Genomic DNA, 19,367 nt, shown 5'->3' on the forward strand with positions numbered 1-19,367 from the left:
ATTTCTGGTGCAACCAAACTGGGGCGTACTATCCGCAAATAAGGGAAATATTTACGCACTCAGCAGTTCTACAAGTATGTCAGGCAGAGAAGTTCCAGGACGTGCACAGAGGAGTGGCAGATGCCTAAATTCATCAGGCAGAGGTTGCAGCAGATTAGGGGCACGTGGCAGCAGGAGTCTTAGTGAGAGGCCTGAGCTCCCAGTATCAGCTAACGGTCGTGTCTCGACCAGTAACCCATCTTCTGTCATTGATTGGTTAACTCGGTCATCCACTTCATCCCAAGTGACTTATGACACCCCTAGTCAACAGTCAGTGGGTTCCTCAAACACAATCCTCAGTTGGCATGGCCCGTGAGCAGTCCCTGTCCTCGAACTGCATCTGTCCTATGCTGTTCCCTCCTCCAGAGAAGTATTGTATGCTGTGGGCTCAGCTCCACTATACATCGAGTACTATTAACTAGAGGACAGTCAGCAGCTGCTGCCCAGCCAAGAGGTGGAGGAGACATTCACCGCTTTCTCCACTAGACGGGCAAGTAGTGATGAGGAGAGCGGCGTGGGAGGTGGTGTTGCGAGCGTTCAGGCTCCTGAAACAGACACCATTGAGGATGACATCAGTGACGTGCAGACACAACTCGATGATCATGAAGCCGATCGCACTTGGCAGCCGGGGCAGAAGGCGCTTCATCATCATCATCAAAAGAGGGTAGCAGGTTGCCCGTGAGGCAGCAGTGGTAGTATGGTTAGGAATCAACATGGTGGCAGAATTGGGAAGTTTGGAGCCAAACATGCCTGGGGTAAACCACCTGCTTCACGGAAGCCTACCTGTGGGAGCAGATTCATGTGAGAGTCGATTCTCCATCCAGAGTCGGCGGCAGTAGCAGTCAGTTAGTGCGAACTGTTGGGGGGAAAATCAGCTACTCGGTGGTGTGGCAGTTTTTTTTTTTATCAAACATCCGGAGGATGTTAACCTCTTAAGGACGTAGGGCGTACCTATAGGCCCGGCGCCTTGTCCCGGTATTTAAAACGGGGTCACGCTGTGACCCCGCATCATACCGGGTCAGTCCCAGCGGCTTATGATAGCCAGGACCCTGGGCTAATAGCACGCGGCATTAACAGTTTAGACGCGGCGATCAAAGTTGATCGCCATGTCTAAAACTAAAGTAAAAGCTTCCCGGCAGCTCAGACTGGCTGATCAGGACTATTGCGATAAAATCGCAATGTCCCGATCAGCTAGGATGCGAGCGGAGGTCCCCTAACCTTGCTCCGTTGGGTCCGATTGGTGTTTTATTGCTTCAAGCCTGAGCTACAGGCTTGAGCAATCGAGCCCCTATAACGCTGATATCCATGCAAAGCTATGGCTTTGCAGGGTTCAGTGTAGAAGATCAGTGTGTGCAGTGTTATAGCCCCCTATGGGAGCAATAACTGCAAAAAAAAAAAAGTGGACAAAAAAAGTTCTGGTTAAGTGGGGCACTCTGGTCATCATCATAATGTGGGTAAAGACTATAGCTAGGGGTATGGCTTTAGTTTTCAAAAGTTACATTCATTTCATGTTACGTTACAAAGAAACATGTCTTAAAAGTGACTATGCTTTTAAATAAGAATTTAAATATATTTTCTATCCAACTTGTGCAGCTGAAAATAATGAGATGTTTTTTTTGTTTTGCCTTCCTGTTCCTGATACAAGAAAAGAAATAAAGTATTGTTAGTCATAGCTCCTCTATGCACTGGAAAGTAAAAGATCTTTTTATTTGACTTATAAAACTTATTTGTCCTTTACAGTTAAGGTTTTCTTTGTAATTACAGTAGAATTTTGCAGGGCTCTGCATTTCTGCAGATGTTACAACAAGAAAAGATCTAATTGCGCTATACAAATAACATAAAAGACACTCTTTTGCCATCTAGTGGTATGTTGGAAAATATGCCTATTGTCATTGTTTTTCAGATCTGTTCCTGTTAAAGAGACACTAAACTTTGCAAGTAGTGGTAATTTGGACTGGGGAGAAGCTAGCTTTAGTGTTCTTTAAGGTGACTGTGACACAAGGCACAAAATAAAAACATTTGCCCCATGCACAGTAGTACTTTATATTACATATCAGAATAATTTGTATGTATGTGCCAAAATAGATATTTGACCTCACAGACATATTGATAAACCGTAGACACTTATGCATTTAACTTTGTGGGTACATTATTATGGCTACAAGTAGAGATGTGCAAATTTGTGAAAATTAAATTTGGCTGATTCGACGAATTTTCTGAAAAGATTTGATTTGATTTATTTGCAGTGAATCGTTATTAAAAATGGCTATTTCTGGCCTACAGAAAGCCTCAGTAGGGTGACTTGCTGTAACACGCATAGGGTGTGTGCTGGGTTAGTTAAATAATACTGTTGTTCAGTATGACATGCAGATCAGAGGTGTTTCTATTAGAATCACTGTCGCAGAGGGGGCACAATGACAGACCCTGGAGGTGGCATCAGTATGAGGAGAGCATATAGTGGCTGAATGTAACTGTAACGCTGAGCCCTCAGTCCTCTGCTCCTTGACCGGAGCGCTAACTGCGTTTGTCCCTGCGGAGTGCCCCGGTCAGACTCTCTGACCGGAGACACTCCGTTTCTGTCACCGGCAGGGATGCGGTCCCCGCGCCCTTCTGTCCCCGCGCACGACCCGCGTCCCATCCTTGCTTACCGGCACCCGCTACGGCTCTCTCCTCGACTCCCCTGTCATGTGGTTCCCGGCGCGCATGTCCCTGCACTATAGGGCGCACGCGCGCCGGCTGTGTGAAATTTAAAGGACCAGTGCACCATTGATTGGTGCCTGGCCCAATCCATGTCCTCTGCTCCTATAAAAGTACCCTGCCCCTTCCTGCCCTTGCCGGATCTTTGTGTTGCCTTAGTGCCCAAGAGAAAGCGTTCCTTGTGTATTCCTTGCCTGTTGCTGAACCCGTTGCTAACGACTACCACCTCCGAACCTTTGCTGCCTGCCCTGACCTTTTGCTACGTCTGACTAGGCCTCTGCCTGTCCCTTCTGTGCTTTGCCTGTCTCAGCAGTCAGAGAGGTTGAGCCGCTACTGGAGGACACGACCTGGTAGTTACCGCCGCAGCAAGACCATCACGCTTTGCGGCGGGCTCTGGTGAATACCAGTAACTACTTAGAACCGATCCACACAAATCTCTCACTGACACAGAGGATCCACTACCAGTACCGCTTCCTGCTACCAGTCCGGATCCTTACAGTAAGATCCGGCAATAGATCCCGCTGAGGTACCCCCGCCTAGTGTCACGGACCTTTCTACAGTTGTGGCCCAGCAGTTGCAGCAGATCGCCCAGCAAGGTCAACAGTTGGCACAGTTGACCGCCATGCTGCAACAACTTCTTCCTGCGCAGCAGCAGCCACCACCTCCGCCTGCACCAGCTTCACCACTGCAGCCTGTGGCCGCCGCCACCTCTAGAGTCCGTTTGTCCATGCCCACCAAGTATGACGGTGATCCCAAGTTGTGCCGCGGATTGAACTTGTCCCAGGGGAGTTCTTCTGTGGGAGACTATGCTATTCGTTTCCGTACCCTTGCTTCGGAACTCTCCTGGAATAAAGAGGCGCTCTGTGCTACTTTTAAGAAAGGCTTGTCCAGCGCCATAAAGGATGTCCTGGCCGCACGAGAAGTGCCCTCCAACCTGAGTGACCTCATTCATTTGGCCACCAGGATTGACCTGCGTTTTGCTGAGAGACGAAAGGAACTGTTACAGGAAAAGGGAAGTGCTTGTCCCAGACGCTTTCCTCGTCTGGCTCCTATCTTCCAGCATCCACTGCAACCCTCTTCTGGGCCTCCCGCCGAGGAATCCATGCAGGTGGATCGGTCTCGCTTGACCACTCAAGAAAGGAACCGCCGTAGAGACGAGAACCTCTGTTTGTACTGTGCTAGTACTGAGCACTTCCTAAAGGATTGTCCTCTTCGTCCACTGTGTCAGGGAAACGCCCGCACCTAGTCAACGTTGGAGAGGCGTTGCTAGGTGTGAATACCTCCTCTCCACGCATTACTGTATCCGTGCGGATTTCAGTACCTGCCAAGACCTCCTTTGTTGCCTCTACCTTTCTGGATTCCGGTTCTGCTGGTAACTTCATCGACGCCTCGCTGGTGAACAAGTTCAACATCTCTGTGGTTCACTTGCAGAAGTCCATCTTCATCTCCACAGTCAATGGAGATAGACTCCACGGCATGGTGCAATTCCGTATGGAGCCCCTCCAGATGGACATCGGAGACCTGCATTCCGAGCGTTTGGAGTTTTATGTGTTACCCCATTGCACTTCTGAGTTCCTCTTGGGTCTACCCTGGCTCCAGCGTCATTGTCCCGTCCTGGATTGGACCTCCGGAGAGGTCCGAAGCTGGGGTCCGGCTTGCCTTGGCAGATGTCTCAAGCCGGTACAAGCCAAGTCTGCACCTGTCATTCTTCCTCCTCCCGGTCTGCCTGAACCATATGTGGATTTTTCAGACGTTTTTTGCAAAAAGCAAGCGGAGGTGTTGCCTCCACATAGGCCATATGACTGCCCCATAGACTTGCAACTTGGTACTACGCCACCAAAGGAAGAATCTATTCTCTCTCTCCTCCAGAGACTCTAGCCATGTCGGAGTATATCCAGGAGAACTTGCAGAGAGGGTTTATCAGGAAATCCTCTTCTCCTGCCGGTGCTGGATTCTTCTTTGTTTCCAAAAAGGACGGTACCCTTAGGCCTTGCATAGACTTTCGGGGTCTCAACAGCATTACTATTAAGAACCGTTACCCTCTTCCCCTGATTGCTGAAGTCTTTGATCGTCTACAAGGCGCTAAGTACTTCACCAAGTTGGACCTCATGGGGGCCTATAACCTCATTTGTATCCAAGAGGGTGATGAGGGGAAGACTGCTTTTAATACCCGAGACGGTCATTTTGAGTACTTAGTCATGCCTGTCGGACTCTGTAACGCTCCAGCTGTCTTCCAGGAGTTCGTTAACGACATCTTCAGTGACCTGCTCTATACCTGTGTAGTAGTTTATCTGGATGATATCCTCATTTTCTCTTCAAATTTGGACCAACATCATGCACATGTCCGCCTTGTACTCTCCTGTCTACGGAAGAACCGCCTCTATGCCAAATTCGAGAAGTGCCTGTTTGACCACACCAATCTACCCTTCCTTGGCTATATAATTTCCGCCAAGGGACTACAAATGGATCCTGCCAAGCTTTCCGCAGTCCTGGGTGGTTTCTCGGATTTGCTAATTACTATAGACAGTTCATCCCGCATTACTCTACCCTTGTGGCACCCATCGTGGCCTTGACCAAGAAGGGGGCAAATCCGAAGTCTTGGCCTCCTCAGGCCGAGGAGGCCTTCTGTGCTCTCAAGTCTGCCTTTGCCACTGCTCCAGTCCTGTCCAGGCCTGATCCTTCAAAGCCCTTCTACCTGGAGGTAGATGCCTCCTCCGTGGGTGCTGGTGCCGTACTCATGCAAAAGACTCTGAAAGGCAAGTCGGTTACATGTGGATTTTTCTCTAAAACTTTCTCTCCTGCAGAGAGAAACTATTCCATAGGAGATAGAGTACTGCTCGCCATCAAGTTGGCTCTGGAGGAGTGGAGACACTTATTTGAAGGATCAGTACACCCAGTGAACATCTTTACTGACCATAAAAACCTATCCTACCTCCAGTCTGCTCAGAGACTTAACCCCCGCCAAGCTCGCTGGTCTCTATTTTTTGCCAGATTTAATTTCCTGATCCACTTTCGCCCTGCGCATAAGAACATCAGAGCCGACGCTTTTTCCCGCTCCTCTGATGTCTCAGGAGATGAAGTCAAGCCACATCACATAGTACCGCCGGAACGTTTGGTCACCGTGGCCCCTGTAGACCTGCGTAATCTTCCTCCAGGGAAGACCTATGTTTCTCCCCATCTACGCCTGAAAGTCCTTAAGTGGGGGCATTCTTCTTTGTTCGCAGCACATCCTGGATTCCGGAAAACCGTACAACTTATCTCCAGAAGATACTGGTGGCCATCCTTTGAAAATGACATCTCAGAATTTGTGCAGGCCTGTTCAGTATGCGCTAGAGACAAGACCCCTCATCAGAGACCCGCTGGTTTTCTCCAGCCCCTTCCAGTACCGAAGTCCCCATGGTCCCATATCGCTATGGACTTTGTTACGGACCTGCCACCATCTCACGACAAAATGGTAGTTTGGGTCGTCGTGGACCGCTTTTCTAAGATGGCGCACTTTATCCCTTTACTAGCTTTACCATCTGCGCCACAGTTGGCTAAGCATTTCCTACGACGCATCTTCCGTTTGCATGGGCTACCCTCGCATATTGTCTCTGACAGAGGGGTACAATTTGTGTCCAAATTCTGGAGGGCCCTCTGTGGACAGCTTAAAGTCAAATTGGATTTCTCCTCGTCTTACCACCCTCAAACCAACGGCCAAGTGCAGCGAACAAACCAGATTTTGGGCGACTATCTTCGCAACTTCGTCTCCTCCCGCCAGGATGACTGGGTCGACCTCCTCCCGTGGGCGGAATTCTCCTATAACCACAAGGACTCTTCTGCCTCCAACAGGTCTCCCTTCTTCGTGGTTTACGGCCGTCATCCTCTGCTGCCTCTGCCTTTGTCCTCCACCTCCAGTGTACCTGCTGTGGATGATCTTGTGCGGGACTTTGCTACCATCTAGCGCGAGACGCGTCTCTCCTTACAACAGGCCTCTTCCCGCATGAAGGTCCAAGTTCCCAGGGACAGAGTTTGGCTTTCTTCAAGGTACATCCGCTTCAGGGTCCCTAGTTATAAGCTAGGTCCTCGCTACTTGGGACCCTACAGAGTCAAGAAGAGGATCAACCCAGTGTGCTACCAGCTCCATCTCCCTCCCTCCCTTAGAATTCCAAACTGTTTTCACGTCTCCCTCCTCAAGCCAGCAGTGTTCAATCGCTTCTCCCCCAAGAATCTTCCTCCCACTCCTGTATTCGGTACCTCTGATTTCTTCTCCATTTGGGAGATATTGGCCTCTAAGTTGGTCAGAGGGAGAAGATTTTTTTCTGGTTGACTGGGAGGGTTGCGGTCCTGAGGAGAGATCATGGGAGCCAGAAGAGAACATCTTGGATCGCAATCTCATCCTCAGGTTTCTGGGTACCAAGAGGAGGGGGAGACCAAAGGGGGGGGTACTGTAACGCTGAGTGCTCTGTCCTCTGCTCCTGGACCGGAGCGCTCACTGCATTTGTCCCCGCGGAGTGCCCTGGTCAGACTCTCTGACCGGGGACACTCCGCTTCTGTCACCGGCAGGTCCACGGTCCATGCTGCGGGCTGTCCCCGCGCGCGGCCCCCGTCCCATCCTTACTTGCCGGCACCTGCTATGGCTCTCTCCTCGGCTCCCCTGTCATGTGGTTCCCGGCATGCGCGTCCCTGCACTATAGGGCGCACGCACGCCGGCTGTGTAAAATTTAAAGGGCCAGTGCACCATTGATTGGTGCCTGGCCCAATCCATGTCCTCTGCTCCTATAAAAGTACCCTGCCCCTTCCTGCCCTTGCCGGATCTTTGTGTTGCCTTAGTGCCCAAGAGAAAGTGTTCCTTGTGTATTCCTTGCCTGTTGATGAACCCGTTGCTAACGACTACCGCCTCCGAACCTGTGCTGCCTGCCCTGACCTTTTGCTACGTCTGACTAGGCCTCTGCCTGTCCCTTCTGTGTTTTGCCTGTCTCAGCAGTCAGACAGGTTGAGCCGCTACCGGAGGACACAACCTGGTAGTTACCGCCGCAGCAAGACCATCCCGCTTTGCGGTGGGCTCTGGTGAATACCAGTAACTACTTAGAACCGATCCTCCGGTACGGTCCACGTCAATCCCTCACTGACACAGAGGATCCACTACCAGTACCGCATCCTGCTACCAGTCCGGATCCTTACAGTAACAGCGTGGAGGTGCCGGCAGCATGAGGAGAACATATAGCGGCTGAATGACACAGCCTTGAGTTGGCCGCAGCATGAGGAGACCACATAGTGGCTGAATGACACAGCCTGGAGTTGGCGGCAGCATATAGTGGCTGAATGACACAGCCTGGAGTTTGCAGCGCCATGAGGAGAACATAAAGTCGCTGAATAACACAGCATGGAGATGGCGGCAGCATGAGGAGAACATATAGTGGCTGAATGACACAGCGTGGAGGTGGCGGCAGCATGAGAAGAACATATAGTGGCTGAATGACACAGTGTGGAGGTGGCGGCAGCATGAGGAGACCATATTGTGGCTGAACGACACAGCCTGGAGGTGGCGGAAGCACGAGGAGACCATATAGTGGCTGAATGACACAGCCTGGAGTTGGCGGCAGCATATAATGGCTGAATGCCACAGCTTGGAGTTTGCGGCAGCATGAGGAGAACATATAGTGGCTGAATGACTCAGCGTGGAAGTGGCAGCAGCATGAGGAGAACATATAGTGGTGAATGACAGCGTGGAGGTGGTGGCAGCATGAGGAGAACATACAGTGGCTGAAGGACACAGTGTAGAGGTGATGACAGCATGAGGAGACAATATAGTGGCTGAATGACACAGCGTGGAGGTGGCGGAAGCAGGAGGAGACCATATAGCCTCAATAGGGTTGAAGAACACTTTGCCTTGTCCTAACACGCATAGTGCTGTGTCAGTGAAATAATACTATTTTTCAGAATGACATGTAGATTACAGGCATCACTATTAGAATCACTGCCGAGGAGCAGCAGGGAGACCATAAGGCATAAAAATTGAAGAGAATAAAGAGATTTTTTAATGCAATTTTAATTTAACCCCTTCCCACAAAATGACGTTTATAAACGTCCTAAGTGCGGTGCCTGTCTATAACGCGGGGTCCCGGCGGGACCCCGAGTCATAGCGGGATGGTCCCCGGGCCTATTCACAGCCGGGACCCGCGGCTAATAGCGAGCGGCCGCGATCGTTTAGCCACGCGCTATTAACCCTTCCGATGCGGCGCTCAAAGCTGAGCGCTGCATTGAAAGTGAAACTAAATGTTTCCCGGCTGCTCAGTCGTGCTGATCGGGGTCATCACGATAAAATCGCGAGGCCCCGATCAGCTACCCGGAGAGAAGAAGGTCTCTTACCTTCTCCGGCGGCGTCCGGGCTCCGATTGATTACTCCCAGCCTGAGTTACAGGCTGGAGCAATCAATCACCGATTTCACTGATTGTTGCCATGCAACGGCAAGGCAGCAGTCTGTGAATGAAATCAGCCATTGTAAGCTGATAGGTCTCTATGGCACCTATCAGCTTGCAAAAAAAAAAGTGTAAAAAAAAAAGTTAACCCTTTCAGGTATTCCCTTCTGAATTAATAGTTTAAATCACCCGGCATTTCCTAGTAACAAAATAAAACAGTGTAAATAAAAATACACATATGTGGTATCACCGCGTGTGGAAATGTCCGAATTATAAAAATATACCGCTTTTTAAACCGCACGTTCAATGGCCAAAGTCCAAAATAAAATAGAATAAAAAGTGATCAAAAACTCTGATCAGAACAAAAATGGTACCGCTAAAAACTTCAGATCACGGCGCAAAAAATGAGCCCTCATAGCCCCCTGAACGCAGAAAAATAAAAAAGTTATAGGGCTCAGAAAATGACAATTTTAAATGTATACATTTTCCTGCATGTACATCAAAATCAAAATCAAACCTATATAAGTAGGGTATCATTTTAATCGTTTGGACCTATAGAATAAAGATAAGGTGTCACTTTTACCGAAAAATGTACTGCGTAGAAACGGAAGCCCCCAAAATTTACAAAATGGCATTTTTACTTCAAGTTTGTCGCACAATGAATTTTTTTTCCATTTTGTCGTGGATTTTTTTGTAAAATGACTAATGTCACTGTAAAGTAGAATTGGAGGTGCAAAAAAATAAGCCATAATACAGATTTTTAGGTGTAAAATTGAAAGGGTTATGATTTTTTAAAGGCAAGGAGAAAAAAACGAAAATGCAAAAACGTGAAATCTCTCAGTCCTTAAGGGGTTAATGTAATTTAAATTTATTTAAATTTTTTGAATACCCATTCTGGTGTGCATCAAGCTGGCAGTCCTCCGCCATGCGAGATACCATCTGTTAGAGCCCCTGCCTCTCAACGACCCCTGACTGTGACTGAATGTTTAATTTAGTCAGTAATGGTTCATTGTTATCGCTCCAAGCTGTTTCACAGGTAATATATGACGTCAACGACCATAGGGCCTCAGTCTTGAAAAGATTACATAGATTCCCAAGTTTAATGTCCTGGCGTTTACTTTGAACTAATACTGGATGACCACAAAACCCGACGAGACCAAAGGGCCTCACAACAGAACAAGACGAGACCATAGGGCCTCACAATAGAAGAGATTAAAGATATTTTGTAAAATTTTAATTAAAGATTTTAGATACATGAACATTTTTAAAGTTAAATCTAAGATGCCAACAGCATAAGGAGACCAAATGGTGGCACAATGACACAGCCTGTATGTGGCAGCAGCATGAGGAGACCATAGGGCCTCACAATTCCAAAGATTAAAAGATACATTTTCAAATTTTAATTGAAGATTTATGGTAGCTAGTGCTACCATAAAATTATTTAGGTAATGTCCCAGCAGCATGAGGAGACCATATAGTGGCGCCAGGAATTGGCGGCAGCATGAGGAGAACATATAGTGGCTAAATGACGCAGCCTGGAGGTGGCAGAAGCATGAAGAGACCATATAGTGGCTGAATGACACAGCCTAGAGTTGGCGGCAGCATGAGGAGACCATATAGTGGCTAAATGACACAGCCTGCTACCATAAACATTTTTAGGTAATGTCCCAGCAGCATGAGGAGACCATTGGGTCTCACAATCCCTAAGATTAAAAGATACATTTTCAAATTTTAATTGAAGATTTATAGTAGCTAGTGCTACCATAAAATTGTTTAGGTAATGTCCCAGCAGCATGAAGAGACCATATAGTGGCTGAATGACACAGCATGGAGGTGTAGGTAGCATGAGGAGGCCATATAGTGCCTGAATGACAGAGCATGGCGTTGGCAGCAGCATATAGTGGCTGAATGACGCAGCGTGGAGATGGTGGAAGCATGAAGAGACCATATAGTGTCTTAATGACACAGCCTGGAGTTGGCGGCAGCATGAGGAGAACATATGGTGGAAGAATGAGACAGCCTGGAGCTGGCAGCAGCATGAGGAGAACATATGGTGGCAGAATGAGACAGCCTGGAGATGGCATCAGCATGAGGAGAACATATGGTGGCTGAATGAGACAGCCTGGAGATGGCATCAGCATGGGGAGAACATATGGTGGAAAAATGAGACAGCCTGGAGGTGGCAGCAGCAGCATCAGGAGTCCTGAAAGTAACTCGATGACAGAGTGGTGCGTGGGTGGCAATACCAGTACCCGATGACAAAGGTGGGTGAAAAAAGGAGAACTTGGCATCAGGCGGGTGGCAGGATCAGAATAGTAGCTGAGGCAGAAAGGCAGAAGAAAACGGTCTCTTTTGTAAAAGTGTTAGTGTGCACAAGTAAGCATTGAGGATATGCATTACGTAAAACTTAACTTTTAATAATATGCTTAGGATAAAATATACGGACCCAAATTATTATTTTTTAAATCAAACAAGAGGAAAGGGGTGTGCAAAAAACACCATGTGCCACCTACACCACTAAGCATTGATGTGATGCAAAGGCCTCTAAAAGGTGGAAGGGAACAATGTATGGTCCACTGTAACCGGTGGGGGTAAAAACTTCCCCTGTAAGGCCCTACTCTCGCATTATTAATTCCCTTCTTAGCAATTGTTACTCACCCTAAAAAGGGCGGCCTCACACAGGAAACTCTCTTTATTTCTGGGGGAGCAGATCCTGCCCTTGTAGTCCGTTGCTAGGGGCGATCCCCAGCATAAAAATGCATACAATGGAGGATGCCTGCAGCGGACTACAAGTGCCACAATAGAATCCTACACCAGATAAACGGTGTGGATATGTAACAATTAGAATACAATACAAGAATATGGATGCACTACTGTGGTAGATGTAAACAATACATTGGCTATCCCTCAACACTGATGTTAAAATTGAGACATTCGCCAGTGTATCCTTATATGAAGGACACACCAGAGCCCGCACACCAACGCCAAGGTTTCTCATTTTGGTGCGAGACCTAACGCTAATCCTACCTGTGCTTGATAAACAGAACAGGGGCCAGTGGGCAATTACGGCAGCATTCGGCTGGCTCACAACCTCCTTCCAGATACCCTCCAGTGTTACTACGCACACATGCAATGGGAGGAGGGAGGCAAGCTGCAAGCCCCACCTGAGTTGGCTATTATGGGTGCCTGGCCTCACAGGTGCTTCCTTAATGCTGCCTGGTAGATATTCAAGGCGCATTAATGTTGGAGTTTACACACCTCCAAATTTAAAATTTAAACAAACAACAAAACACGTGGTTTCAAATGGCTGGAAGTGCTCAACCCCAAATGCGGTTGTGCATTTATACTGGGGGAGCAGATCCTGCCCTTGTAGTCCGTTGCTAGGGGCGATCCCCAGCATAAAAATGCATACAATGGAGGATGCCTGCAGCGGACTACAAGTGCCACAATAGAATCCTACACCAGATAAACGGTGTGGATATGTAACAATTAGAATACAATACAAGAATATGGATGCACTACTGTGGTAGATGTAAACAATACATTGGCTATCCCTCAACACTGATGTTAAAATTGAGACATTCGCCAGTGTATCCTTATATGAAGGACACACCAGAGCCCGCACACCAACGCCAAGGTTTCTCATTTTGGTGCGAGACCTAACGCTAATCCTACCTGTGCTTGATAAACAGAACAGGGGCCAGTGGGCAATTACGGCAGCATTCGGCTGGCTCACAACCTCCTTCCAGATACCCTCCAGTGTTACTACGCACACATGCAATGGGAGGAGGGAGGCAAGCTGCAAGCCCCACCTGAGTTGGCTATTATGGGTGCCTGGCCTCACAGGTGCTTCCTTAATGCTGCCTGGTAGATATTCAAGGCGCATTAATGTTGGAGTTTACACACCTCCAAATTTAAAATTTAAACAAACAACAAAACACGTGGTTTCAAATGGCTGGAAGTGCTCAACCCCAAATGCGGTTGTGCATTTATACTGGGGGAGCAGATCCTGCCCTTGTAGTCCGTTGCTAGGGGCGATCCCCAGCATAAAAATGCATACAATGGAGGATGCCTGCAGCGGACTACAAGTGCCACAATAGAATCCTACACCAGATAAACGGTGTGGATATGTAACAATTAGAATACAATACAAGAATATGGATGCACTACTGTGGTAGATGTAAACAATACATTGGCTATCCCTCAACACTGATGTTAAAATTGAGACATTCGCCAGTGTATCCTTATATGAAGGACACACCAGAGCCCGCACACCAACGCCAAGGTTTCTCATTTTGGTGCGAGACCTAACGCTAATCCTACCTGTGCTTGATAAACAGAACAGGGGCCAGTGGGCAATTACGGCAGCATTCGGCTGGCTCACAACCTCCTTCCAGATACCCTCCAGTGTTACTACGCACACATGCAATGGGAGGAGGGAGGCAAGCTGCAAGCCCCACCTGAGTTGGCTATTATGGGTGCCTGGCCTCACAGGTGCTTCCTTAATGCTGCCTGGTAGATATTCAAGGCGCATTAATGTTGGAGTTTACACACCTCCAAATTTAAAATTTAAACAAACAACAAAACACGTGGTTTCAAACGGCTGGAAGTGCTCAACCCCAAATGCGGTTGTGCATTTATACTGGGGGAGCAGATCCTGCCCTTGTAGTCTGTTGCTAGGGGCGATCCCCAGCATAAAAATGCATACAATCGAGGATGCCTGCAGCGGACTACAAGTGCCACAATAGAATCCTACACCAGATAAACGGTGTGGATATGTAACAATTAGAATACAATACAAGAATATGGATGCACTACTGTGGTAGATGTAAACAATACATTGGCTATCCCTCAACACTGATGTTAAAATTGAGACATTCGCCAGTGTATCCTTATATGAAGGACACACCAGAGCCCGCACACCAACGCCAAGGTTTCTCATTTTGGTGCGAGACCTAACGCTAATCCTACCTGTGCTTGATAAACAGAACAGAACAGGGGCCAGTGGGCAATTACGGCAGCATTCGGCTGGCTCACAACCTCCTTCCAGATACCCTCCAGTGTTACTACGCACACATGCAATGGGAGGAGGGAGGCAAGCTGCAAGCCCCACCTGAGTTGGCTATTATGGGTGCCTGGCCTCACAGGTGCTTCCTTAATGCTGCCTGGTAGATATTCAAGGCGCATTAAATATCTTTGAATATCTACAAGGCGCCTTGAATATCTACCAGGCAGCATTAAGGAAGCACCTGTGAGGCCAGGCACCCATAATAGCCAACTCAGGTGGGGCTTGCAGCTTGCCTCCCTCCTCCCATTGCATGTGTGCGTAGTAACTGTCACGATGCCGGCTGGCAGGTAGTGGATCCTCTGTGCCAGAGAGGGATTGGCGTGGACCGTGCTAGTGGACCGGTTCTAAGCCACTACTGGTTTTCACCAGAGCCCGCCGCAAAGCGGGATGGTCTTGCTGCGGCGGTAGTGACCAGGTCGTATCCACCAGCAACGGCTCACCTCTCTGGCTGCTGAAGATAGGCGCGGTACAAGGGAGTAGGCAAAAGCAAGGTCGGACGTAGCAGAAGGTCGGGGCAGGCAGCAAGGATCGTAGTCAGGGGCAACGGCAGAAGGTCTGGAAACACAGGCAAGGAACACACAAGGAACGCTTTCACTGGCACTAAGGCAACAAGATCCGGCAAGGGAGTGCAGGGGAAGTGAGGTGATATAGGGAAGTGCACAGGTGAACACACTAATTGGAACCACTGCGCCAATCAGCGGCGCAGTGGCCCTTTAAATCGCAGAGACCCGGCGCGCGCGCGCCCTAGGGAGCGGGGCCGCGCGCGCCGGGACAGAACAGACGGAGAGCGAGTCAGGTAGGGGAGCCGGGGTGCGCATCGCGAGCGGGCGCTACCCGCATCGCGAATCGCATCCCGGCTGGCAGCGGAATCGCAGCGCCCCGGGTCAGAGGACGTGACCGGAGCGCTGCCGCGGGGAGAGTGAAGCGAGCGCTCCGGGGAGGAGCGGGGACCCGGAGCGCTCGGCGTAACAGTACCCCCCCCCTTGGGTCTCCCCCTCTTCTTAGAGCCTGAGAACCTGAGGAGCAGACTTTTGTCTAGGATGTTGTCCTCAGGTTCCCAGGATCTCTCTTCAGGACCACAACCCTCCCAGTCCACTAAAAAAAAATTTTTCCCTCTGACCTTTTTGGCAGCTAAAATTTCTTTGACCGAGAAGATGTCCGAGGAGCCGGAGACAGGAGTGGGAGGAACAGATTTGGGAGAAAAACGGTTGAGGATGAGTGGTTTGAGAAGAGAGACGTGAAAGGCATTAGGGATACGAAGAGAGGGAGGAAGAAGAAGTTTATAAGAGACAGGATTAATTTGACACAAAATTTTGAAAGGACCAAGATAGCGTGGTCCCAACTTGTAGCTAGGGACACGGAAGCGGACATATTTAGCGGAGAGCCATACCTTGTCTCCAGGGGAAAAAACGGGGGGAGCTCTTCTTTTCATATCCGCGAACTTCTTCATGCGTGATGAAGCCTGTAAGAGAGAATTTTGGGTCTCTCTCCATATGATGGAAAGGTCACGAGAAATTTCATCCACAGCGGGCAGACCAGAGGGCAAGGGAGTAGGGAGGGGGGGAAGAGGGTGACGGCCGTACACCACGAAAAATGGGGATTTGGAGGAAGACTCAGAGACCCTGAAGTTATACGAGAATTCGGCCCATGGGAGGAGATCTGCCCAGTCATCCTGGCGGGAGGAAACAAAATGTCGCAAATAATCACCCAAGATCTGGTTAATCCTTTCTACTTGTCCATTGGACTGGGGATGATATGCAGAAGAAAAATTTAATTTAATCTTGAGTTGTTTACAGAGAGCCCTCCAGAATTTAGACACGAATTGGACGCCTCTATCCGAGACAATCTGCGTAGGCAACCCGTGAAGACGAAAAATGTGTACAAAAAATTGTTTAGCCAACTGAGGCGCAGAAGGAAGACCAGGAAGAGGGATGAAATGTGCCATTTTGGAGAATCGATCAACGACCACCCAAATAACAGTGTTGCCACGGGAAGGGGGTAAATCAGTAATAAAATCCATACCAATCAGAGACCAAGGCTGTTCGGGGACAGGCAGAGGATGAAGAAAACCAGCGGGCTTCTGGCGAGGAGTCTTATCCCGGGCACAGATAGTGCAGGCTCGCACAAAGTCCACAACATCCGTCTCCAGAGTCGGCCACCAATAGAAGCGGGAGATGAGTTGCACAGATTTCTTGATACCCGCATGACCTGCGAGATGGGAGGAGTGACCCCATTTGAGGATTCCGAGGCGTTGGCGAGGAGAAACAAAGGTCTTTCCTGGAGGAGTTTGCCTGATGGAGGCAGGAGAAGTGGAGATCAGGCAGTCAGGTGGAATGATGTGTTGCGGAGAGAGTTCAACTTCTGAGGCATCCGAGGAACGAGAGAGAGCATCGGCCCTAATGTTCTTATCGGCAGGACGAAAGTGAATCTCAAAATTAAATCGGGCAAAGAACAGAGACCACCGGGCCTGGCGAGGATTCAGCCATTGGGCAGACTGGAGGTAGGAGAGGTTCTTGTGGTCGGTGTAGATAATCACAGGAGAACTTGATCCCTCCAGCAGATGCCTCCATTCCTCAAGTGCTAATTTAATGGCTAGAAGCTCTCGATCCCCGATGGAGTAGTTCCTCTCCGCTGGAGAGAAGGTCCTAGAGAAAAAACCACAAGTGACAGCATGCCCGGAAGAATTTTTTTGTAGAAGAACAGCTCCAGCTCCCACTGAGGAGGCATCAACCTCCAATAGGAAGGGTTTGGAAGGGTCAGGTCTGGAGAGGACGGGAGCCGAAGAAAAGGCAGACTTGAGTCGTTTAAAGGCGTCTTCTGCTTGAGGAGGCCAGGACTTGGGATCAGCATTTTTTTTGGTTAAAGCCACGATAGGAGCCACAATGGTAGAAAAATGTGGAATAAATTGCCTGTAATAATTGGCGAACCCCAAAAAGCGTTGGATAGCACGGAGTCCGGAGGGGCGTGGCCAATCTAAGACGGCAGAGAGTTTGTCTGGATCCATCTGTAGTCCCTGGCCAGAGACCAAGTATCCTAGGAAAGGAAGAGATTGGCATTCAAACAGACATTTCTCAATTTTGGCATAGAGTTGGTTGTCACGAAGTCTCTGAAGAACCATACGGACATGCTGGCGGTGTTCTTCTAGATTGGCAGAAAAAATTAGGATATCGTCCAGATATACAACAACACAGGAGTATAACAGATCACGAAAAATTTCATTGACAAAGTCTTGGAAGACGGCAGGGGCGTTGCACAGTCCAAAGGGCATGACCAGATACTCAAAGTGTCCATCTCTGGTGTTAAATGCCGTTTTCCACTCGTCCCCCTCTCTGATGCGGATGAGGTTATAGGCGCCTCTTAAGTCCAATTTAGTGAAGATGTGGGCACCTTGGAGGCGATCAAAGAGTTCAGAGATGAGGGGTAAGGGGTAGCGGTTCTTAACCGTGATTTTATTAAGACCGCGGTAGTCAATGCAAGGACGTAGGGAGCCATCTTTTTTGGACACAAAGAAAAATCCGGCTCCGGCAGGAGAGGAGGATTTACGGATAAAGCCCTTTTTTAGATTCTCCTGGACGTATTCGGACATGGCAAGAGTCTCTGGGGCAGAGAGAGGATAAATTCTGCCCCGGGGTGGAGTAGTGCCCGGGAGGAGGTCGATAGGGCAATCATAAGGCCTGTGAGGAGGTAGAGTCTCAGCTTGTTTTTTGCAGAAAACATCCGCGAAGTCCATATAGGCCTTAGGGAGACCGGTTACTGGAGGAACCACAGAGTTACGGCAAGGGTTACTGGGAACCGGTTTTAGACAGTTCTTGGAACAAGAGGACCCCCAAGTCTTGATCTCCCCAGTGGACCAATCCAGGGTAGGGGAATGAAGTTGAAGCCAGGGAAGTCCAAGGAGAATTTCCGAGGTGCAATTGGGGAGGACCAAAAGTTCAATCCTCTCATGATGAGATCCGATGCTCATAAGAAGGGGCTCCGTGCGGAAACGTATGGTACAGTCCAATCTTTCATTATTTACACAATTGATGTAGAGGGGTCTGGCGAGACTGGTCACCGGGATGTTGAACCTGTTGACGAGAGAGGCCAATATAAAATTTCCTGCAGATCCAGAGTCCAAGAAGGCCACTGTAGAGAAGGAGAAGGCAGAGGCAGACATCCGCACAGGCACAGTAAGACGTGGAGAAGCAGAGTAGACATCAAGGACTGTCTCACCTTTGTGCGGAGTCAGCGTACGTCTTTCCAGGCGGGGAGGACGGATAGGACAATCTCTCAGGAAGTGTTCGGTACTAGCACAGTACAGGCAGAGGTTCTCCATACGGCGTCGTGTCCTCTCTTGAGGTGTCAGGCGAGACCGGTCGACCTGCATAGCCTCCACGGCGGGAGGCACAGGAACAGATTGCAGGGGACCAGAGGAGAGAGGAGCCGAGGAGAAGAAACGCCTCGTGCGAACAGAGTCCATATCTTGGCGGAGTTCCTGACGCCTTTCGGAAAAACGCATGTCAATGCGAGTGGCTAGGTGAATAAGTTCATGTAGATTAGCAGGAATTTCTCGTGCGGCCAGAACATCTTTAATGTTGCTGGATAGGCCTTTTTTGAAGGTCGCGCAGAGGGCCTCATTATTCCAGGACAATTCTGAAGCAAGAGTACGGAATTGTACGGCATACTCGCCAACGGAAGAATTACCCTGGACCAGGTTCAACAGGGCAGTCTCAGCAGAAGAGGCTCGGGCAGGTTCCTCAAAGACACTTCGGATTTCCGAGAAGAAGGAGTGTACAGAGGCAGTGACGGGGTCATTGCGGTCCCAGAGCGGTGTGGCCCATGACAGGGCTTTTCCGGACAGAAGGCTGACTACGAAAGCCACCTTAGACCTTTCAGTGGGAAACAGGTCCGACATCATCTCCAGATGCAGGGAACATTGGGAAAGAAAGCCACGGCAAAACTTAGAGTCCCCATCAAATTTATCCGGCAAGGATAAGCGTATCCCAGGAGCGGCCACTCGCTGCGGAGGAGGTGCAGGAGCTGGCGGAGGAGATGACTGCTGAAGCTGTGGTAGTAACTGTTGTAGCATAACGGTCAGTTGAGACAGCTGTTGGCCTTGTTGCGCTATCTGTTGTGACTGCTGGGCGACCACCGTGGTGAGGTCAGCGACAACTGGCAGAGGA

The sequence above is a fragment of the Hyla sarda genome, chromosome 4 (assembly GCF_029499605.1).
Source record: "Hyla sarda isolate aHylSar1 chromosome 4, aHylSar1.hap1, whole genome shotgun sequence".
Lineage (NCBI taxonomy): Eukaryota > Metazoa > Chordata > Amphibia > Anura > Hylidae > Hyla > Hyla sarda.